The 24,245-nt window shown below is 39.2% G+C and overlaps 1 protein-coding gene across 21 annotated transcripts in view; it reads right to left on the bottom strand.

Annotated features, from left to right (window-relative positions):
* HIVEP2 (HIVEP zinc finger 2) overlaps positions 1 to 24,245 on the bottom strand; it is a 170,723-nt gene that overhangs the window by 25,929 nt on the left and 120,549 nt on the right. For 19 of the 21 annotated variants that reach the window (XM_020813758.3, XM_078383301.1, XM_072995917.2 and 16 more), the window contains one exon: positions 1,535 to 1,579. The gene's annotated coding sequence lies outside the window, so the exon portion shown is untranslated. Of the gene's footprint in view, positions 1 to 1,534; positions 1,580 to 11,280; positions 11,371 to 11,657; positions 11,722 to 24,245 lie in introns of those variants that run through there. The other 2 variants (XM_072995930.2, XM_020813823.3) reach the window with 2 other exon arrangements.

Here is a 24,245-nt window from a genome sequence, read left to right as displayed (position 1 = left end):
AGAATCATTAAATGTAAATCTAAAACCCAATAAGTACATTTGAGCTGCTGAATGATCAGAGAATCTACAATAAGAATAACGGCACAATTGGGATCAGCAGGTGTTTTCAGGGTATTACTTTCTGTCCTTTTTCATAGTCACTAAAGAAAATCACAGACTAATCCACTGCAGAGATAATCTAAATCACTACTGCAATTACTAATAGATTCACATGAACATTTTAAGTAACATGATATACTCAGGGATATCTAGCATTAATCACCCTGTGAATTATATTTGGCTGAAATAATCCTCTCAGGACATCTAGGCTTCATAGCTTAATAGAGATTTAAAGCCAGGTTCCTTCAAGGCAAAGCCCAACATTCTTTCCACACTGGCTCCCAACTTGAAGTTGTTTATTATAAAACAAGGCCAGGACAATGCCCATGTGGCTTATATACCACAGCAGCACTCTTCAAAAAAACAAAGACCAGAGGTCCTATTGTTGGTGGCACTGAAATTGCTTTAATGGGGCAGTACATGTTCAGCTACATGTTTACATGATTCTGCTTTCTGTGAAGACTCACTCTTATCTAAAGCCAAATTCCTTGAGTCACATAGGTATGTGGATTAAATCTCCTACTGTTTTAAAATTGTACATAAAATGCAACATAACGGATCCCCAGATTAGAACTGTTGTCTCACACATACAGCACTTTCCCAGTCCACATCCCTCACAAATTAATTTTAGTTCCACAATTGCTCTAATCCAGTTCAGAAATAGATGTGAAATAGATGGTGTCTATATGAAGTAAAAAATAAATAGACCGGGGGTTAGGAATATAAATATTTGATTTCATTTATAGATGAGAGCAAAATATTTAAAACGTTTTCTCCGCATCATATGAGATAAGACTTTTTATTATCTTTTTCATTTTCACACTTTTGCTTACAAAAAGAATCAAATTGTTTGTACAAAATACAAGGGTTTTTTGTGAAAAAGCCCCAGGTTGGTGGGTTGGTTGGTTTTCCACTAATGCTGCTAACAAGGAAAAAATGTGGGTCTTTTTTGTGCAAGAGCAAAAAAATAAAAGATAAGGAAAGAAAATAAATCTAATTGCAGCTGACCATTTTGCTGAGGATGAGAAAAATTGCAAGTGTTCATTACATCTTTATCAGGAGCACATATTACAAATATGTCTCTTTGGGCTCTTACTGTAGATAAATACAGCAGCATCCACTATGTGTAAAGGATGGGCAGATGGGTTCACCATTGCCTCTGAAGCTAACAGAACAGCTGTTTTGCATATGTAAAACTCCTACAACAGGGCTTCAGGCAATTACTGGACTTGGACACTGGTATCTAATAAGGAAATACCAGATGTGGTTAAAAGTAGTGTACTTTTTTCTTCTTAGGTTTTGCAGAAATAAAATATCAGGGCTGTGATACATGCAAACAAGAAAATGGCATGTGCTTAATTTAAAAAGATTTTCTTCTCCAGTATTAAAATAACGGATATCTTAAATTTTCCATTAGTTTAGTTTTTAATTTTACCTGCATCTTGCTGCCATCTACTACACATGGTTATCTTGAAGCTTCCTGAAAAGAAAGAAAAACACAGAAACAATTACAACAATGTTCAAAATCCACAGGAACCTTATACAGAGACATGTATTAAAGTTGGTACAATGTTAGTTCATTTATATATAGTGAACAAAAAGGTTCAGTACAATCAATTTTGTGGAGAGAGGGCATAAGGAATGTGTCCTACTGGAGACTATGTATAGACTTGAAGGTATTGTAACTTTAATGTGTTAACAAAACCCTTATACATGTTTAATGTATTTCTACCCAGACTTGACAAGCCTTCTCAAGGCGGCTTACAATAAAATATTAAGACAAAACAAATACTGGATCATAATAACGGCAGCAGTAGACCTAATCATATACAGCAAATTAGATCCCCAACAGAAAGCACTGGCAAAAATTGGGGGTGGGAGTGGGGAGAAGTATTTACAGATTTCCTTAAAGCTGCAAAACTGAATTCTTAATTTTAAGGTGCGGGGGTTACCACTGCAAAGGGAGGTTCTGCCTCCAGCCTGCCTGCCTGAACCCTGGCCTTGACCAGAACCAAATGGGTCGCAACATTGGCTGTGGGTGGTCATGGCCAGAGTTCCTGCCCGGTGCTGGCGGGAAATTAGAGGGAATGTGTGGGGGGCACTCTTTAGTTGTAAATTTTTGTATTTTCATGTTCTGGTGCTTTGGTTTTACATTCAAGGAAAAACCTATTTTGGGCTCCTCTTTTTATGCTTTCTAGTAGCCCTAAAGGACTCATAAGAATTATTGGGAAAGCACTCACCCACCCACATAGATACAATGGGAGGGGAGAGATAGCAAAAAACAAGGCAAAACAATAACAATCCTCCATCCACACATAAAGCCTCCGCTCCCAAAAAACAAGAAAAGCAAGCAAGCAAGCAAATAAAGATAAAACATACACTCAACGCTCCACAAAACTGAATTTCTGTCTGTTTGTCTCTTTTTTATTGATTGATTGATTGATTGATTGATTGATTGATTGATTGATTGATTGATTGATTGATTGATTGATTGATTGATTGATTGATTGATTGATTGATTGATTGATTGATTGATTGATTGATTGATTGATTGATCGATCGATCGATCGATCGATCGATCGATCGATCGATCGATCGATGACTTAATGTATAACACTACTTTAAGTGGTTTACTTCCACATGTTGCCTTCTCTTCTCTTCTTAGAGTTCAACAGCAGGCAGTTCAGGCAGCAGCAAAAAAATTGAGAAAAGTACTGGACCAACAACAATAAGACATAATCCCAAGGACACATGCTGGCACATGAAAAATAATCCAAAGTAAGGAACCCCCGCCCCCGAAATCAAGAAAAAAAAGGAGGGGAGGCAAAAAAAGGAGGAAAGGATTTGAGATGAAGGCACAGCAGGCAGGCAACAATCCAAGATGTAGGGCATCAGGAGCTCAGCATCCAGTAATCCTTCCCACAAAGAACAACTGAAAGAAAGAGCACTCCTCACAGGGATCCAGACCATTTTACAGATTTAAAATTTCTGCTCCCCTCCACAAGATATTCTGATTGGTTGACTGACAGTCTTCAAAATGCTTTGAGTGACAAATTTCTCAGGCAATATGACAAACAAAAGGTGGAAGGGCTCTGAAATGTTACATGAAAGAGAGCATAGCAGAAACAAGAAACTTTCATATAACCCTCTTTTTAGATATAAAGCATTCATGTTTAAGAGGCTCTCTTTTAGCAGTGGTTGAAAGAACATGTATTGCATGAAAGAGAGACTCTTTAGCATTTTGGATCTATCTTTTACACATGGTAGGCCAATTCCTACATAGAACCCAATGAATTTGTAACCATGTCAGTTTATACAGCTCCTTGAGAACAGGTTCTTTCTTCTAAAAGTACTAAATACAGTACTTCAATAAAAAATTTTTATTGTATCATGCCAGAAGGGTAAATTCATAATGCAAGGGGAGTCAAGGATTTATTGCTACGTAATTCTTATAACATTCCTGAACACTCCACATCATATGAAAAATACAAAATGCTGGGCTACAAATAATTTCCAAATTGCAATTAACAAAAATTATGGCTTTATTAATATACTAATTATTTTATTAATTATCCTATTAGCTAGGCACCAAATAAATAGAGAAGTACAGTTGCCTGTTAAACATAAAAACTGATTCAGAGGAAAGCAGATGGTGACAAGTAAAATAACTGTGCTATTACATAAATACAGGAAATAACATCTTTCTTTTCTACTAAATATCGCTGTCAGCCACAATGAGGAAAATGTCAAAAGCACCAACAATTCGCCTATTTCTATGGCCATATTTTGGTACATATTATTGACAATTGAGCAAGAGATGATTCACAGAAGCAGAACATGTAAAAAAGACTCCATGGGCACAGCGGGTCACTTCAGTTATTGTAGGTCTGGCTTCAGGACAGAGATCTTCAACATCAGAATGCATGCCCACGGCTACATTTACAATGCTCTCCCTTTCTATGCATAGTCTTCAACCTCTCTTTCCTCCTTCCTTCCTTCCTACTAATCATCTGCTTGTCACTGGGAATAAGAGATTCTGAGGACCAGTTCTGTCTCTCTAACTCAAGAGATCTCACATGAAACAGTCTTGTCTATAAAGGGGACCAAGTGCCCCCTTTACCCCTCAGGAGATCTTCCCTCCACTGGGATGAAGAAGGAAGTCTTCATAAGGGTGTACCATGCATGCACTGGAGAGTATAGAGATCGGGGTGTGCTTGATCACATCTGCCAAAATTAAATGGGTAAAGACAATACCAGTGGTGTTTGTCTAAGGGTGGAAGACATAGCGATGGCCACCAACTTTGGCAGTTTTCAAAGGGAATTAGATATGTTCATGAAGGATAAATTTATCAGTAAACAAAAGCAATAACTGAGCTCGCATCTCCAAGAAAACCACAAGGTCCGCATGCCTTTTTTAAAAAATATCAAATGTCATTTGAATGTAGACAAACTATTTGACTTTAATTGTAGTTTACTGAAACAGATTAACTTCAACTCATAGTTCATGATGTTGGTTTGTTTCAGCAAATTGTGGTTAAGATTAACCACAGATTACGTCTTCAACAGCATGCTAAAATGCAGTTAATTTGAAGCTTCCAATCTCCATCTCATGGTGATGATGGGTCCGTGGAGAAGCACTCAAGACGAGGATTCACACAGCCTTATTCTTGTAAAGCCAAACCATGGCTTACTATTTCATGTGAATGAAGCCTTTAAACCTTAAACAATCTGAACAGTGGGGTAACTAGAGTTGAACAGAAGCCACCATGAATCCTTCTCTATGTTCTTTACCTGTCTAAATTTGGTACTTAGTGGCATCCTGAAGAGGGCAGCCTTGACTAAGTTTGTGATCATGACATGCCAGATGAGAGTCCTAAATAATACACAGAAGAGTCTCCTGGGATAATAAAGACTGATAGATTTCATCACAAGCTCTTGAGGATTATAATTTATTTCTTCAGATCTTCAAGTATTAATAGATACCTGAAGACCTGATATGATATGATATGATCTTATATTATATTCATTGTGGTTTTAGTTTCATTTGTGTGGGGTTTTTTATTCTGTTGTGAAGCTGCCCTGAGTCCCAGACTTGGGAGTAACACATAATCTAAAATAACAAAATAATGTGCTGATGTATATAGAATGAAAATACTTTTTTAGCTCTGGGTGTTCATAAATTCCACTGCAAATAGATCTTCTCCATTGCTTCTAATGTTAGATTCCATGCATTTGTGGCATTCCCTAATATTCATGAGAATGAAACACCTGTGCTCACATAATTCCTGTAATATATATCACAACCCTGTGGAATACATGTTTGCAAGAAATCAATTTTAGAAGCCAGATTCTGCTAGTTGGAAAGAAAGAAATCCATCTCAGTGACTGTTAAAAAGCAAACAGCGCAGTCTAATAGATTATTAAATTGTTTTCCATATAAGCTGCGTAACTCTGTAGTAAGCTTCCCTTAGATACCAGATGTGGATTTACTTTATGGCTACTAGTCATAAAATACTTCAAAAGTTAATTACAATTTGGTACATTCAGACCAGGTTGGGTTAATACAAGTTCAGCAGGCTACCGATATGAAAAAAATGTATGCAGAGTCCATACAGAGTTTAAAGGAAATAAATAACTAATTCACATAATCACTGAAACAGTCTGGGAAATGCTATCCTACAAGTACATACTATTATTGATGAGATTTGAAGATTTTCGAAACATTTTATGTGAATACCCGTGTTTAAATGCAAACAGAAGGCCCCCTTCCCATAACTTCAGCATTTAGTGGTTTCCCAAATGTTGTATGACAATTTTCTCTTTTTAAAAGATTAAAAGCATTAATCTAATAGTGCCTCACTTGTGAAACCTGAAATATCCTGGCATTTTTAATCCCAACTCTTCTCTGAAATATACCTCCCCAGAATTTTTTGGAAACTAAATTTGGTCCTAGGCTAAAAGAGCACCCTCCTTGCCCCTTGAAGTCAATTGTCAAACAATCCCAGAATGCAGCTTTATTCCCATTTTCATTGCTATTTAATAATTTTTATTTATGGGATAATTTTTGTTTAGCTTTCTATTCATTCATTCATTTATTTATTTCATTTATTTATTTATTTATTTATTTATTTCATTTATTTATTTCATATATTTATTTTGTGCTCTGAAATATCATTCTAATTCACAATATCAAGCATTGCATTTGTCTTCCTGACCCAGGCAAGATAATCCTGGGTAAGACTGTTGGTGTTGTTTAATCATTTAGTCGTGTCCGACTCTTCGTGACCCCATGGACCAGAGCACACCAGGCCCTCCTGTCTTCCACTGCCTCCCGGAGTTGGGTCAAATTCATGTTGTAGCTTCAGTGACATTGTCCAACCATCTCATCCTCTGTCGTCCCCTTCTCCTCTTGCCTTCACACTTTCCTAACATCAGGGTCTTTTCCAGGGAGTCTTCTCATCAGACGGCCAAAATATTGGAGCCTCAGCTTCAGGATCTGTCCTTCCAGTGAACACTCAGGGTTGATTTTCTTTGAAATGGATAAGTTTGTTCTCCTTGCAGTCCAGGGGACTCTCAAGAGTCTCCTCCAGCACCACTATTCAAAAGCATCAGTTCTTCAGTGGTAAACTTTCTTTATGGTCCAGCTCTCACTTCCGTACATCGCTACTGGAAAAACCATAGCTTTGACTATGCAGACTTCTGTTGGCAAGGTGATGTCACTGCTTTTTAAGATACAGTCTAGGTTTGTCATCACTTTTCTCAAAAGGTACAGGTGTCTTTTAATTTCGTGGCTGCTGACACCATCTGCAGTGATCATGAAGCCCAAGAAAGTGAAGTCTGTCACTGCCTCCATATCTTTCCCTTCTATTTGCCAGCAGGTGATGGGGCCGGTGGCCATGATCTTGGTTTTTTTTTTTTTATGTGGAGATTTAGACTATTTTTGGTGCTCTCCTCTTTCACCCTCATTAAGAGGTTCTTTAATTCCTCCTCACTTTCTGCCATCAGAGTGGTATCATCTGCATATTGGAGGTTGTTGATATTTCTTCTGGCAATCTTAATTCCAGTTTGGGATTCATCCAGTCCGGCCTTTCGCATGATGTATTCTGCATATAAATTCAATAAGCTGGGGGATAATATACAGCCTTGTCGTACTCCTTTCTCAATTTTGAACCGATCAGTTTGTTCCATATCCAGTTTTAACTGTTGCTTCCTGTCCCACATGTAGATTTCTCAGAAGATAGATAAGGTGGTCAGGCACTCCCATTTCTTAAGGGACTTGCCATAGTTTGATGTGATCCACACAGTCAAAGGCTTTTGCATAGTCAATGAAGCAGAAGTAGATGTTTTTCTGGAACTCTCTGGCTTTCTCCATAACCCAGCACATGTTAGGAATTTGGTCTCTAGTTTCTCTGCCCCTTCGAAATCCAGCTTGTACTTCTGGGAGTTCTCGGTCCACATACTGCTGAAGCCTACCTTGCAGGATTTTGAGCATAACCTTGCTAGCGTGTAAAATGAGTGCAATTGTACGATAGTTGGAGCATTCTTTGGCACTACCCTTCTTTGAGATTGGGATGTAAACTGATCATTTCAAGTCCTCTGATCACTGTTGAGTTTTCCAGACTTGCTGGCATATTGAATGTAGCACCTTAACAATGTCATCTTTTAAGATTTTATATAGTTCAACTGGAATGCCATCACCTCCCCTGGCCTTGTTGTTAGCCAGGCTTTCTAAGGCCCCCTTGACTTCACACTCCAGGATGTCTGGCTCAAGATCAGCAACCACATTATCTGTGTTGTCCGGGAAATCTAAATCTTTCTGGTATAATTCCTCTGTGTATTCTTGCCACCTCTTCTTGATATCTTCTGCTTCTGTAAGGTCCCTACCATTTTTGTCTTTTATCATGTCCATCTTTGCACAAAATGTTCCTCTAATATCTCCAATTTTCTTGAACAGATCTCTGTTTTTTTTCCTTTTCTATTATTTTCCTCTATTTCTTTGCATTGTTCATTTAAGAAGGCCCTCTTGTATCTCCTTGCTATTCTTTGGAAGTCTTCATTTAATTTTCTGTAACTTTCCCTATCCCCCTTGCATTTTGTTTCCCTTCTGTTCTCTGCTTTCGTAAGGCCTCATTAGGAGCTAGTTGCTGCCTCTGCCCATGCATGTGCCACCCAGACAATGGGCCGGACCTGGCCTATCAGCTGGGCAGTGAATGCATGGGAAGAGGTAGCAGCCAGCTCCTAGAAGAGAAGGCCCATAGGGACTCAACAACACAAATGGGTCTGACTTGCAAGTTGAATTGCAACCCCCCCCCAAAAAAAACCCTGAGTAGAGTTCAACTCAAGTCACCAGTGCAACTTAAAACAAACTTGAAAATGATTCACAACTTGCAAGTCCCCATCCCTGAGAACCACTGGGGTGAGAGACCCATTGGTTCCAACTGTGAGGAACAGCCCCCCCCAAGCTGAACACATACCTGTCAGCTCCCCACCCCTGATCCCCTTGCATATGGGGTCACTTGCCTAGGATAGAGCCAAATGCCCATCTCTCTCACCAAAGATCTGCTTTTATGTGCAAAACCATCTCCTTCTGCTGCCATCAAATATATAATTAACAATCTCTATCCCCTGCCTCCCCTCAAATTATATAAATGCCTCTGCACGTTATAGAGAACAGCGGGTGGATGGAGTCTGCTTGAAGATTGCCAGAAAGGAGCCCAGATCTCTCATTTGTTGATCATTGCCCAAGAACTGAGAACTTCAATAATCAGGTCTGCCTCCAAGTGCTGATTGGTCAGCCAGAAGCACACTTCTCACAGCCTTCCCTCGCCTCTCCCTGCCATGCAAGGGTGCCTGGAAGGAAAATTCCAAAATGGCATCCATCTTCCCAGCATCTGGGAGCTCACCAGAGACCTCTTTTGCAATTGTAGGCCTTATGCTGTGACATATAGCAGTACAAATGAAATATATTTAAGGAATATAAATGCAGATTTGTAAGATCCTAAAATTCTACAACCAGGCCACAAACATGATCCCTGGAAAGTTAATTTTACAGGGTGACATTGGTTTCTCAACATCCTTGAGCCATTGCAGGGGTAGAGTGATTTATTTCTCATTAATAGTTCAATATCACTAACCCTTCTTTCTTTTGTCAAAAAGCCACCAATGATACACAGTTTATTACATCAGAAGCCAATACTGCTCTTGAATCCTGTACCATTTGAATTTGGGTTGAGCTAATATTTGAATTTGTGTCAATTTTGAGAGGCAGGTAATACTTCAGATGTCAGAATCAGAATCCAAAAGGGCCTTGGCAGATTGGAGACTCAGCCACAAGAAGTAAAATGAGCTTTAACAAGGAAAAATATAACGGCTTGAACTTAGGTGGAAAATTAAATGTACAAACAGAGGATGTACATATATTTTTTCTATCTCAGTGGCCTGTCAGTAGTACTTGAGAAAAGGCTCTAGGTGCCTTAGTATATCACAAGCTAAACAGGAGTCAACAGTGTAATAGGCCTTCCCAAAAAATGTGTTTGTTTTTTTTTCTAAGAACAGAGGCAGATATAAGTAACAAAATCGAGAGAAGGTCAACCAAGATAGTAAAAGGTCTAGAAACTAAGCCTTATGAGGAACAATTGAGGCACTTCGATACATTTGGACTGAAATATGACATGTTAGCCATCTTCAAATATTTGAGTAGCTGTCATGTGGAAGATAAAAGCAAGCTTGTTTTTTATGGCTCCTGAGACTAGAACCTGAAAAACAGGATATTTCAACTGAACATTAGAAAGAACTTTTGAATGGACTCCTTTAGAAAATGAAGGACTCTCCTCCATTGGAGATTTTTAGGCCAGATGACGAGGTGGATGGCCATATATCAGGAAGATTTAGATGTGGCTCTCCCACCTAGCAAAGGGGTTGTACTTGATGACCCTTGGGATCTCTTCAAGCTCTTTGATTTTATGATTCTTTGAGTCTGCTTAGTGAATTCCCATTATAGGATGTTTTCCCCCTTTTTGGCCAATGCAGTGTGTTTACCAATACATGTACAGGTGAAAAGAGGCTGTATTTACCTGTTATAATCATGAATTATAATCATGAATTGTGAATCTACCTGTTATAATCATGTTTGTTCCACACAAATTGCACATCATGTGTGAAATGGCCCTTGTGCTTTACAACTCAAAATACTGATGAATGTTAATTAGCATGTTTGTATTTTCTTCTCTCTTCCACATTTTGGAATGCCTTGTTCAATTTGAGATAATGAATTGCCTTCTTGCTTGGTTCCTCAAAAGACACACAATAGCAGTAAAAATAGACTATGCAAATAAAGCCTGTACAACAACGTCAGCAGCCAGATGAGCATGGGTGATCAGATAAGGTCTGGTAGTTACAAAGAGCAAGCCGTTAAGGAGAACAGTTGCCTTCCTTCTTTTCTTCTTTTTCACCCTTGCAGTTGCTTGTTACATTAAGCTTTGTTGTTGCTGCCCAGAAATCATCCAAAAAGCAACATCTTGATAAACGGCAACTGATAAGATTTGATCCGTCTTTAATTGCAAGTTTCCTACTAACTCAGGAAGCAGCAGTTCACTCAGAACTCAAGGTACACTGGAGGTGTCATTAAAAATAAAGGCAAGCATAAAACCTAAATATAGCTAGGACTACCCACTGGTTATGACTGTACATGTATATTTAACAAGTCTAACACTTTTGGGAGGTTTTTTTAACTTACCTAAATGCAAAACAAGTAAGATTTTAAACATGTTGTTTCTTTTGTTCTATTTTGGTATACTGCCATGTCTTACACTGATCATAAGTACAGTGAGGTCTGTGTGGACAATGCATGGTATTGAGACCCACACTTACTGCTTTTCACTCATAAATCAGGCCTTTAAACAATTACCATGTGGAAATGCTCTTTGGAGAAACGGAGAGCCCTGTCATTTCTAGCTATCTCTGAAAGGACAGCAATTTATTTAAACATCCAAATGAAAAAGTTACATGGAACAAGCAGCAGAGACCAAGAAACAGAAAACAAAGCGAAAAATCTTAAACCTCTTCTGGCCTAACACATTCAGAGGCTTGCATTAAGAGCTGAAGACAACCAGGAAATTAAACAAGAATTATAACATGTTATAAGCAGAAAGTAAACTCCACAAGTAAAGCATATTCTGTTACCTTTATAATCTGGGGAATCAAATATATGCCTGTCTCGGAAGTTCAGTTGGTCTAAGTCTCTGTAGCAGAAGAATGGGAGACCTCCTGATAACACCCTTTCACCCAACTGAAGCTCCTTAGAGCAATGTTAGATGCAAATGCTCAGAGAAATAATATAAGAACTATTGAAAGGAACAAATAAGTGGCTCAAGGCATGCTGGAGGAAGAACCATGTCAGCAGCCAGTGTGAGGCGGAGGAGGAAAGTATATTTCCATTTCTAGGTATGGTGAATAATTAGAACAGAGAGAGACAATCTATTTGCTTCTGAAGGGCCACAGGGGTAAGGGGATATTACAAGAGGCAACAATTTGTCATATCATAAATTGTCTATACCCACAGGAATCCTGATGAAGGTTTAGTCTAAATCTGGACACTCAGCCCTGACACAATTGTGTTTGGTTTCCTCCTAAAAAGTCAAAGATCAACAGTAACAGTTAGAAAGAAATACTCAACTTAGCTGAGTTACACAACTTAGTTTTTTTGAGTAACAGAAAGGTAACTCCATTTGAATTTTATTAAAATGTAAACTATATGCTAATTATTGGAAATACGTTGGAACATAAACTAAATCCCCACTTTTGTTATACTGAAAAAAGACCTACGAAGCAGCACTGATGACTGCAAAGTACTTTCCCCTTTTCCCTTCTAAGCAGTATACTTCCCAAAGGAGGAGGAGGAGAAGTCCTGGGGCCTGGTTTTGCTACATTGAGGCAAGTGACTTAAAATGTCACTTGATGAGGGCTGGGTAGGTTGAAGACTGTTCTGCTCCAATTCTCTGAGTAAAAGGTGTGCTCCCCTCCCCCATAACATTCTGAGGACAATGTTTTCTTCTTTCCTTATCCCACATCCACCAGCACCATTTTGTTTCCCTTCCCTTCCCTTCCCTTCTTTCCTTCCTTCCTTCCTTCCTTCATTGTTGTATCTGCCATGCTATGTACGCTTTTCTTCCTTCAGATCCACAACATTCTGAAGCAATCACAAATTCTCATACGTCCTTTACCCTTCTGCTTTTCTGTCGCCTTAAGTTGTGAATAAAAAGCATGCAGCAGCAGCTAGGTCTCCAACCAAAGCTTTTTCGAGAACAAAAACCCAAATATATTAAAAAAGTAAGCTTGTTCTTCCAGCCCTCTCCCCAAAACCTATTGACCTTAACTTCCGTTCCATTCATTACAATAAATCTTCCATATTCTGCAATTTTATAAATAATTTTTATCAAAACAATAATAATGCAACCCCCTTTCAATGTTATTAACAGAATTTGCTAAATTTATTCAGGTTGGGTGCTTTACCTCTGCTATCTTACATGATCTTTGAGATGCTCTGGCATTTCAGATGGCATCCAAAACAGTAATATTCACTTCACACTTCTATGATAAAGCAGCTTAACTTTAACAGTAGGCACCAAGACTGACATAAAATGACCACTTCTCTTTGCATCAAGTTTTCTTGCTTTTCTTTACTGCCCTATTCATCTTCCTGTAGGCTTCATTGTTAGCTCTCTGAAACTGCATTTTCAACTAAATTGAACTGGGAAAGCATGTAACATGGGTATATGTATGTGTAGAAGCCACTGAAAGGAAAGCACATGCCATTATACATACATGTATAATATTTGCAACCAAGCAAACATATTACAGGGGTTACAGGAAAACATACTACAGGAAAGATAGTGGCAGAATCTTCAGGCTAACTATTCTAAATAAATAGCTCACTTTATTCTTATGAGAGGGTCCACAAGACCCATATTGTAAGAGAGTGAATGTAGGAAATTGCATGGTCATCACAATTAATACAATTTGCTCCATAGAATAAAAGTTTGGCATCTGTATGTCAGGTGCTGGTGAGTAAGAGACAGCCAAATGTTGCTTAAACAAAACCATTAATGCTCACATAAATGAAACATAAAAACATCCCAAGCAGAGTTATCCTAATTATTTGATGATAGCCTTCAGAATCCATAGCTCAGTATGGCACAGTTTTCATTCTCTTTGACTCCAGAATCTTAAGGCCTCACAGACATTAATCTTTTGCAATTACAAAGCCAAATAAGTAACATGTACAGTATTTCCCAAATCCCAGCTAAGACAGTGGGTTCTTCTAGCCCAGTATCACCTATTCTGGTTACAAATGGCCCCTTCCAGTCCTTCCTATCACCTGCTACTATCTGATTGTTTTAAATGCTGATAGCACAAACCAAACCTGGAGGATTCACTAGGCAAAACATACTGTACACCCAACCACTGAGCTATAGAGTCTCCCTAAAGGACAAGAGGACACCCCTTTCTACTTCTAAATAAATGTTTGGGTGTATTGACAGCCACTCTCAGCAAAGAGCTTTATTCATAATAGAACTGCATTTGATAATGTCCCATTTCTTTTGACATACAAGGGTTGTTCAGATGTGGGAGGCAGAGTGCCACAGACACTGTTTGCCTGGAGAGTGACGTACTTCTCATTGTTTGATGAAAAGGGCAGGGCCAGTCCAGTATCTTGTATTATTAAAATTGTGTTCCTTCACCTGTTCATTACGTAGGTCATTCCTTGTCTGTGTAATTCACCACGCTATGCAGAAGTCTTCACAATTGTAAAGGAACCTTTCAACTAAAAATGAAGGCACTCAAGCTCTCTAGCCATTTCTTAAAAGAAAGTGGTAATAATGTAGAGGAGTAGAAAAACTATACTAAATCAAGCTAGCTTAACTGGGATTATCAATTTAAAATAGGAGAAATACGAGATATTTGGCTGACTGAAGCAATAATTATAATGCATTATTAACAAAGCTCGTTTCATCATTAATCACACTCATGTTTCCACAAGTGAACGTCCCGTAAATTATGCACTTCAAAATGCCTAGAAGCACCATTGCAAGACTAAAGTGTTATTTTAAAAAAGCACATTAAAACTTATAATAATTTTGAAGCCTTTGTGATTACATAATCTTGAAGCATCAGCAAAGTAACAACCTAGAACACTCAGTTTCCATTTTGTTAGTAAATGAACATGATGATGATTATTTTCCACTTATCAATTTATGAGTTGCATTTATATCCTGTTTTTCATCCAGTGACTTCAAGGAAATATACTTAGTTCTCCTCCTCTTATACTCATAACAACCCTGTATGATAGATCAGACTGAACAATTCTATCTGGCCCAAGGTTACCCAATAAATTAGATGACCAAGTGGAGATTTGAACTCAGGTTTCCTGAGCTGCAGCCCAGCACTCTAACCCTATGCTCCATTGGACCAGTGTCATCACACATGGAAGAATGGTGGCAAAAATAGTATACTGATTATCATAAGATGTGTGTGTGTAGCTACATTTACAATACAATCATTCCTAAATCCTACCATTTTCATTTCACAATCAAACTTTGGATTCATAAGCTTCTCACAGCTGTATCCTCTATTCTTTTTGAAAGTCCAATGAATGCTGGTATTACTGCTACTATATTTTGACATCAGTGGTACAGTATTTTGCCTTTTTGGGTAGGGTGGCTGGGTGTTTCATATCAACCCAATCACCACTATAACTACGGCACATGTTGCATTTGGCTATATGTTAATCCATCAACAAATTGCTCATCTCACATGTTTGTGGGTGGATGCCATAATTTCCCTTACAGACTTCACATTAATCTGGTCCAAAGATATGTCCAAAGCTGCAGCATGCTTTAAATCTTGTGATTCAAAGCATATTGCTTGTGATTACTGTTCTTATATCCTGTCAAACTGCTTCTGGAGACCCTAATAGAGTTTTCAAAGTATATTGTACCTGTTTACCATAAACACACATACCCAGTGAGTTTCCACAGACATTTGAACCTTCTGAGTCCTAGTCAGACACTTCAACACAGTACAATTAGAAGTACTCATAAGGCAATGTAACACCACTTTACCACAGCACAAATTCCAGGATTGCTTAGGATACAGCCTTGATAATTAAAGTGGTATAAAACTGATATGATTTTATAATGCAGATATAATGCATCTAATCATCGTCATCGCCATCTTAGAACTGCAGAGCTGAATGTGAACAACTAATATTATTGGCATCCCAAGGGAACAAGGCAAGGGGCCTACCATAGCATGACTTGATTAAAGCTCTTCAGCTAAAGGTTCCAGGACCAGTAGTGCATCAGAATCACTAATGCATTTGGTGAATGGGCCAAAAGGTAACACTCCAGGGTTGAAGAAGCTTTAAAAATCCCTTCACCTCATGCCACTGTTTCTTATACACAGCCGTGGGCAGAGATTTTTGTTCAGTTGCTAGCCCTACCAGCAGTTCCAAAGCTGGGGGGAAGGCTGGAAGGTAGAAAAGTTGAAAAGAATAGCTGAATTTAAAAAAAAATAATAATTACAAAACACTGTTGAGAAAGCCTTCAACTTCATGACTGATGCTTTCTACCGCTTGACTAATTTCTCAGTTTTAATAAAACCAGGATTCTGCAACAATTTACTATAGCTCATGTCAAATATTATATGTATTCAAAGTGTTATAATCGCTTTTGTGGCAGTAGAGATACAGAAGATCTCTCTCTCTAGATATAGATAGATATATATATAAAATAGAGAGAGAGAGAGAGAGAGAGAGAGAGAGAGAGAGTAGTATATATATTAAACTAAGCCCTAAAAGAAGTTAGAGGCATCAAATAATCTCAGAACAGGAAAGCTTTGAACTCCTCCCTCCTACATGCATTCATTGCACAGCTGCTTGCAGGTTGCTGTTCACAATTTCCTGTATAGGGCAAACTGTATGCCACCTCCCTGGTAGAAATAAAAGACTTAACTTGTTCTTAACTGTTGATGGAAACACCGTCACATTTTCCACTAGCCAAGCTTGGAACGATTACTGAACTAACATTCTCACAGTTTTCCATATTTTGCAAAAAAAAAAAAGTCAGTAAGCAGCTGTGACTAAAAACCACTAGCATCCATATCACTTTTATCTCATTGCACAATGAGTACTCTTTTTTTCATAGCAGAAATCCAGTTCTTCCAGATATATACATTTTCTCCTGAATAAGACCCAAATGTCCTGATTTAGTGCACAAAACACTTTTATGAGCTGTACAAGAACTTGCGCAGTTTGGAACTGCACATTTCTAGGAAAATATTGCTTCCTGCCGATTGCTCAGCTGTGCCTTTTTTGGATCAAACTCAATAAAGTTCATGACTTACATCCAAGTTTAAAATGCCAGTCAAACAGCTAGTACTGAATGCACATGGGGTGGACTGGGATTGGACCCTTACTGATCTCTGTCCATTATTCCTCATCCTCTTTTATTTAATTTTACTACTAGGGCAATATAGCCACACAATGTATTACATGTATATTTGGCAAAAACAAATGGAACAGTACATCTCATCAGTCCAGGAAAATTTGCTCCACTAACATTCAGTTAAGAACAACATACAAACATCTAATGAAAGCTGTCAACACGGATCTGAGTTTTCTTGCCAGCTTGGACCATGTTCACCTCTGAATTAGTGGGCCAAATAACAGGGGACTAAAGGAAGCAGCACTCTTACATGGGATTTTCATCGTGCAGTTGGTACTGTAACTGTACATCAAGGATCACAGTGCAAGTTAGCTTTCAGTAGAGTCTCCAAAAACAATTAGTGAAATTATCTGCCAAAGCCAGGGTTAGTGCAGAACCCCCCCAACCTTTTCCATCTTATGTTGCATCAATCACTGTGTCAAAACAACCCAAACCCCACTTTTTCTGAAATCAACCTTCATTGCAGACATTCAGTTATTATATTTAGTTACCATAATTTTAAGTAATTTTAAAATTACTTAGTTTCACTAATAACTGTAAGCAAAAGGTCTAAGACAATCCAGAGCATGTAGTGTTCCCAGAAGACAACATCTCACACTTGCAGAACACAAAGATTAATGAAAAACAAATTTTTAGCAACATTAACAAATGCCCACGAACCATTTAGACTAGCAGTCCCCAACTGTTTTGGAGCTGCAGACTGGTTCGGGGGAGCAAGCTCCATGTGTGTGGGAGGGTGGGGACACCCCATGCTCACACAGGGGGCGTGTCATGCCTGTGGGGGGCATGTCGCACCAGCAGGGTGTGTATTGCGCCTGCGAGCATTACACGCCCACTGCAGCTGCAACACGCCCCTGAGCAAGCATGACACGCCCAATGTGAGCATGACACACCCCCATGCAGGCACGACACACTCACCGCAGGTGTGACACCCCACCGCATGAGCATGGCACACCTACCGTAAGCTTGACACGCCCCCCGCACAAGCGTGACACAGCTACCGCAGGTGCAACCCCTCCCACATGAGCGTGACACGCCCACTGCACATGTGGGGGGTGTGGAGATCTGTATCTGTGGCCCAGTTCCAGCAAGCCCACGGGCCAGCCCCATGCCACAGACCAGGGGTTGATGACCCCAATTTAGACTACTTTTGCATCCCACTGGTGTTTACCCATAATACTGGATGAAAAACACTGGTGTCCCTAACTGCACAGAAGGCAAGCCAGAGGGCCCTCACATGAATCCATCCCAAACATAATCCTCTTTGTGCTTTACCAGAATCTTTACCATTAACCCTGGGATTTCAAGCAAGACTTCACTTGATTCGAAATGCTGCAGTCAGACTGCTGCTGGGCACTGCTTAAACTAAGGAAGCTTAGAATTCCCTTATTACAGCAGCTTCACTGACTGCAGGTCCATTTCCAAGCCAATTCAAAATCTGTGTCACAATTCATAAAGTCCTATACAGATTTGGATCTCAGCTACCTTAAGGACGATATCATCCCATATAAGTCTCCCTGGCTTTTATCTTCTGGAAAGGCCCTTCTCTTGATCCCATCACCCTCATTGGCTCATCTGGTGAGGATGTAAGTGATGGCCTTTTCAGTGATTTCTCCCAGGCTATGGAATACCTCCACTGGGAAACTAGATTGGCTTCCTCCTTTGTACCTTTCCACTGGCAAAGACCTTCTTTTTCAGCCATTGGCTTGGATAAATACAGTGGACCCTCTACTTACGGTATTAATCCGTATTGGAATGGTGGCTGCAGGTCGAAAAGTCTGTAGGTCGAGTCTCCATTGACCTACAATGCATTGAAAACCGATTAATCCTGTAACTGGCCGTTTTTGTTCCATTTTGGTTCCATTTTGGTTTTTTTCTGGTCTGTAGGTCGATTCTCCGGCTACAAGTCGGACCTAAATTTTGCTGCCAGAGACGTCTGTAACTCGAAAAGTCTGTGAGTCGAGCCGTCTGTAAGTCGAGGGTCCACTGTAGTGGGAATAAGGGATGCTGTCCACTGAACTCAGTTGGGGATGTTTTTAGTGTTATTAATAGTAGTTTGTAATGTTATTTGTTTAATAGTTTCTAATATTACATCTTACTATGTTTTTGAACAATATTTATTATGTTTTTAATTGATTATGAGCCAATTTGGATTCCCTATGGTGAGAAAGGTGGAGCATAAAATCAATCAACCAATCATCGATCAATTAATTAACCATCTCAACTAAGTCAGTGCATTTCCTGAACTCCACTTTCTCTGAACAATGTGCAATCAAGGCAGAAGAAGGAGGAAGTGCCCTGGTAGCCCAGTCTGTTTTTCTCCTTTTAGAAAGGTAGGCAGGAATGTTGTTTCAGCAGCACAGGTTGCTATTTGTGGGATTTGCAGCAAAAACACATTGATAAGAAAGGGATGCTCTGAGTATTACTTCCCTGAAAATATCCAGATAACAGTGAGTAAAATCTTGAGAGACATAATCCAATGCCTTTTATTTCTAAACTGCTGTTCAGCCCAGACAGCACTGCGGTATTTGCTGTGCAGAACAGAAAAACTATAGCCCGCAGCCCAGAGGGTTTGCAGCCTACAAATATGACTGGGGAAAAGGTCAGGAATCAACAAAGAGGAGTGGGAAAATAAGTGTCAAATAGCAAGGCAAGGATAGGTGAGGCGAGGCTATCACAGTTCAGCTCAGGAAAGGTTTTTGGCTTGCTTCCACCAGCTGTCACTCCACCCTTGTGTCTATATCTTGGGAACAACAGTTGCAGTCAATACCATATTCTGGAAGAAGTCACTAATGGGGGCTCCCCTTCCAGCAACCACTGGTGAGTTTCTTGCAAAAGCAATAGACAGCTTCCCGGCAATGATGACACTGACAACTCTGCCCCTGGAACAGGCAGGCTGAGACACATACATGTAGGGACCTACAGCTAGCCCCTTAAGCCTATTTGTTCAAATGGGATGTTGAGTGAAGCCTCACTGTTAACAGGAATCCTAGCTAGATCTAATTTGAGCCTAACAATTTGAGGCTAGGATCCCTTTTCACAAGCACTTCATGAGCTGCAGTGTTAGGATCTGAAGCCCCGATTGCTGGACTATCAGTAAGTGCTCCGAGAGTGACAAAAGGCTTTGTCAGTGGTATCTCTGCAATACTCTACACTCAGGAAGTCTGTATGCCCTTCTCTTTGCTAGTCTTTAGCAGGAAAATAAAATTAAAAATTAAAAAAGGTTGTCAAGGACTTATTTATTCCAGTGAACATTTGGTTAACTGTGCTATTTAATTGTTTTAGTAAACTAGGAGGTTATCATGATAGGCAAAAGTTCTAACCCAACTGATCACAGCTGGTTGCAATTTGGGGTGAAGAAGAGAAGGCCTTATCAAAACTTGTGTTCAGGTTGCCCTGCACTGAAAAAAGCCACATGTTTAAAAATTACATCTCCAAAGAAGTCCTAGCATAAAAACCTTAAAAATCTACTTCCATGCTAAAACTTCCCTTTTGGAGATTTTTAAAATATTTCTAGAGCTAATTAAAATGGTAGGGTAGCTCACTGTGTTAGTTCCTGAGGAGCCAGAGGTTGGGAATTCAATGCCCCTTTGGGCATCTCAGAAGAGCCAGCCTGTGTGGCCTTGGGCAAGCTGCACAGTCCTACGATACACTCAGAAGGAGAGAACAGCAAACTGCTTCTGAGGATTCTCTACCTAGAAGATCCTCAAAAGGGTCACCATAAGTCAGAATTGACTTGATGGTGCACAATTTTTATTATTAGAGCTCACTGGAAGCCTCTAAGCAGCCACTATGAGATGCAAATGAACTTCCCACTGAGAGAAACACAGCACTAAATGCCACTCCCTCCCACCCCCACCCCAGGATGAAACCCCAGAACAAAACAAACCATACCTTTAGCAGAGACAAAAAGGGATGTAAAGGCAAGGGAAGAGCCACAGAACATATTGCACCAAGTCTTGCATTTGGATGCTGGGGAATATGCTTTTAAAAAAAACACACAGAACCCAGTTCTTCTCAGGAAGTTTTGCCATGTTTGAAAAAACGCTAAAGTTTCATCTGCTACTGGCCTTATTTTTACTGTTCCTTCTTGCTATTTTATTGATTTGTGTACTGAGCATAGTTTTTAGTGGCTATGTATCTTTGGTTTTCAATAAAGTAACAACACCTCTACTGATTTTTGTTATGCTGAATATCAGGCTATAAATCTATTAAATAAGAACAAATAAAATAATAAAACATTATTGGGCAGGATACGAGAAGAAAAAAGCCAACACATGGCAGCACTGTAGACCAAAAGACTGATTTCAGTGTGAGCTTTTGAGGATCAAATCCTACTCCTTCAGACACAGGGAATACTGCTACATGCCTGCTATATTTGTTCCCAAGGTAGTGAGAGTCATGCCCAGGTGAGGATTCAGATTACAATACAGAAAGTGACACATTTCTGTTAACACAGAAATGGGACCATCAAGCTGTTAATTAGCAAATCCTAGCCAGGGTGATAAATCTATCTGTCATTTAGATTATGCTATCATAGAAATACTAAAAACCAATCAGAGATCAGCAAGGGAGACATCTACTGTATTTTATACCTACAAAAAAGCTGGGTAATTACTATATGTTATGTGCAAAGAAGCCTTGATCTCCATTGAGACCCTTAGATATATACTAGAACTTGTTCATGCACTCAATTGTTGCTATTTCCCTCTTGAGTCTCTCTTTGTTCTACAAAAATCACTTGTAGAAAAATTGTAGGCTATCTGTTAACCCAGTGGTTCTTAACCTTTATTACTCAGGTGTTTTTGAACTGCAACTCCCAGAAACCCCAGCCAGCAGAGCTGATGGTGAAGGCTTCTGAGAGTTGCAGCCCAAAAACATCTAAGTAACAAAGGTTACCAGTGTGTTAGCCTATAATGTGCTACCTTATTTTGCCTTTTCTTCATTTCTTTTCCCCCTTTATTTTTGCAAACACGCTGAGACAGACTAATACAGCTGCTTCTTTGGAAACAATAAACATGCTATTCTTAATCAAAAAGAAAAACCTCACATAGACAGTAGCATAAATATCCTTCAAAGATAAAAGAGAGTTAAGGTTCCTTTTTGGTCCTGAAGTAATTTCAGAAGGAAAAGCATGGTCTACTTGAAGAATGATGCATGATTTGATGAATAGATGAACCCATATTAGGCTTCTAATTGGCTTCAAGGATAGCTTATCTTGAAACTCTGCCAAGAATAAGATTCAAAAGCATATGTTTCTTGTAGCAGATATATTAAAATGTAACTAAATATTAATGATTTCATTAGACAGAAGTGCTTCAATATCCTTGTGATTAAAAGTTCACATTGCCTTGCATAAATGTCCGTTCTTTCAGTTTGTTCCAGTCTAAAGAGATGTAAATAGAACAGGATGAGGCAGAGGTCTCCCTCATTCCTTCCAGCTCTGCAGTTCTAAAGTTATCATCATCATCATCATCATCATCATCATAGGATTCATCACAGCAAAATGTTTTGAAACACACGGAAAAACTAGGCAAAGGAACTCATTTCCTATGACTGAAACTAAGGCTGTGACTATTTTGACAAATATTTTGAGTAGATACGGGCACAAATTAAAAAACAAATCACCAAATTCATTCAAATAAATTCTAATTCATCAAGTTGTATTCATATGAATCATTGCCCCTGGCTAACATGAATCAATGAATTTTAGCTATTTTTGATTTGTCTATTAATTGAGCTATAAAACACCTGCTTCCAGAAACCTATAGACATCAGAATCACAGAGAGGCTTCCCCTGACTATCCTCTACAATCCCTCCAAGTTTGGTGAAGATTGGGTTTTGGAGGTCCAAGTTACACATGCGCAAAAGGGACCCCCAGGAAACTTTCTCCGCGGGCACCCAGAGACACCAAAATCACAGAGAAGCTGATTCTCTTCTATAATCCCTCTTAGTGAAGATTGGGCTTCCCAAGCCAGCTGCTAAAGGTCACTTTCCTGGGGTGACCTTCTTTGTGGGTGTATATCTCAAATGTCTGAAACCTAGTATTCAGTAAACGTGAAGGGATGTAGAGGAGAGTTGGGGGAAGCTTCTCTGTGATTTTGGTTTCTCTAGATGCTTAGGGACATTTTATAGGATTTTAAAGGCAAAAAAAAATGCCAAATTGATTTGTCAATTTGTCATTAAAATTCCATAAATTCGTTATTCATGATTCATTGACCTTGATGGATCATGAATCAAAACAAATCATCATGTTTCTGATTTGTGCCCATCTCTAATTTTAACATTTGTTCTGCAATTAGCATGGGAAAAGTTCAAAGTATTTTTCAAATATATGGTACAAAGGTCAATGTGAATCAGCCTGGCCATTTTTGCTTTTGATTTGAAATTTTCCCCATCTTCTGCTGGGGTTTTCTACGTTCTAAATTCTGGAACTATTCAAATGATGTTTTCCCTGTGCGATTGTCAAAAGGACAGGTTGTGTGACTCTGAATGGAGTTATGGAGTTATGGCAATGTATTAAGGTAAAGTGCAATGTTTTGAGACAGTGGGAATACCCACACTGCCATTTTTCTCCATAGTCACCCTAAAGTATTTTTTTAATTAAACAAATGAGTGTGTGTAGCACTTGCTGATATTATCACTGCATTGATACTTAAGTTTAGTGCTATATCACCTTCACACAGAACCAAAAGAAAGATTTTAAAAAATGAGAACCAGGAATCATCAGGCGGGTGATATCAAAGGAAGGGTGCCATGGGTTCTGGGCACATATCAAATTGTAATGAACTGAGGGCAAGTGTGAGCACAGGCACTGAACCAATCAGGGGATTTTGCGTGATCGCCTAAACCATAAAAGAGATGAAAGCTCAACATAAAGTGTTTTTACATAGTGTTGTGTGCTCTTTCTCACAGTCTTAGCATACACAAGTTTGGTTTTAAGTACATCTATTTGTACTGATTTGGTCAAATCTACTGATTTGACCAAACTTCAGGAGGCAGTGGAAGACAGGAGGGCCTGGCATGCTCTGGTCCATGGGGTCATGAAGAGTTGGACACGACTTAATGACTAAGCAACAAATCATTACTGATGTGGTGTTGCTGCGGGTTAAACCGCAGAAGCCTCTGTGCTGCAAGGTCGGAAGACCAGCAATCGTAAGATCGAATCCACTCAACAGAGTGAGCTCCTGTTGTTTCTCCCAGCTTATGCCATCCTACCAGTTCGAAAGCATGTAAAAATGTGAGTAGATAAATAGGTACCACCACAGTGGGAAGGTAACAGCATTCACTGTCTAGTTGCGCTGGCCACATGATTGCGGAAACTGTCTTCGGACAAACACTGGCTCTACGGCTTGGAAAAAGGGATGAGCACCGCGCCCTGGAGTAGAACACGACTGGACTAAATGTCAAGGGGAACCTTTACCTTTACCTATCATTACTGAAATCAGAAGTTACTTATGGCAAGTGTACATAAAACTATACTGGAAAGCAAGGCTTTCTAACATAGAAATAAACTCTAGTAACATTAGCTGGATACAGTTCCAAATAAATGTTATTACACAAAATATCAGGCAATTTATCTACCCTATAACATTGGATTACTCTGTTTTCTATAGCACAAAGAAACTGTGCAAATGGCGTAT

The sequence above is a fragment of the Pogona vitticeps genome, chromosome 1, assembly GCF_051106095.1.
Source record: "Pogona vitticeps strain Pit_001003342236 chromosome 1, PviZW2.1, whole genome shotgun sequence".
Taxonomy (NCBI): Eukaryota; Metazoa; Chordata; class Lepidosauria; order Squamata; family Agamidae; genus Pogona; species Pogona vitticeps.
Note: the sequence above shows the minus strand (reverse complement) of the source record. Positions and strands in the feature narration are given on the sequence as shown.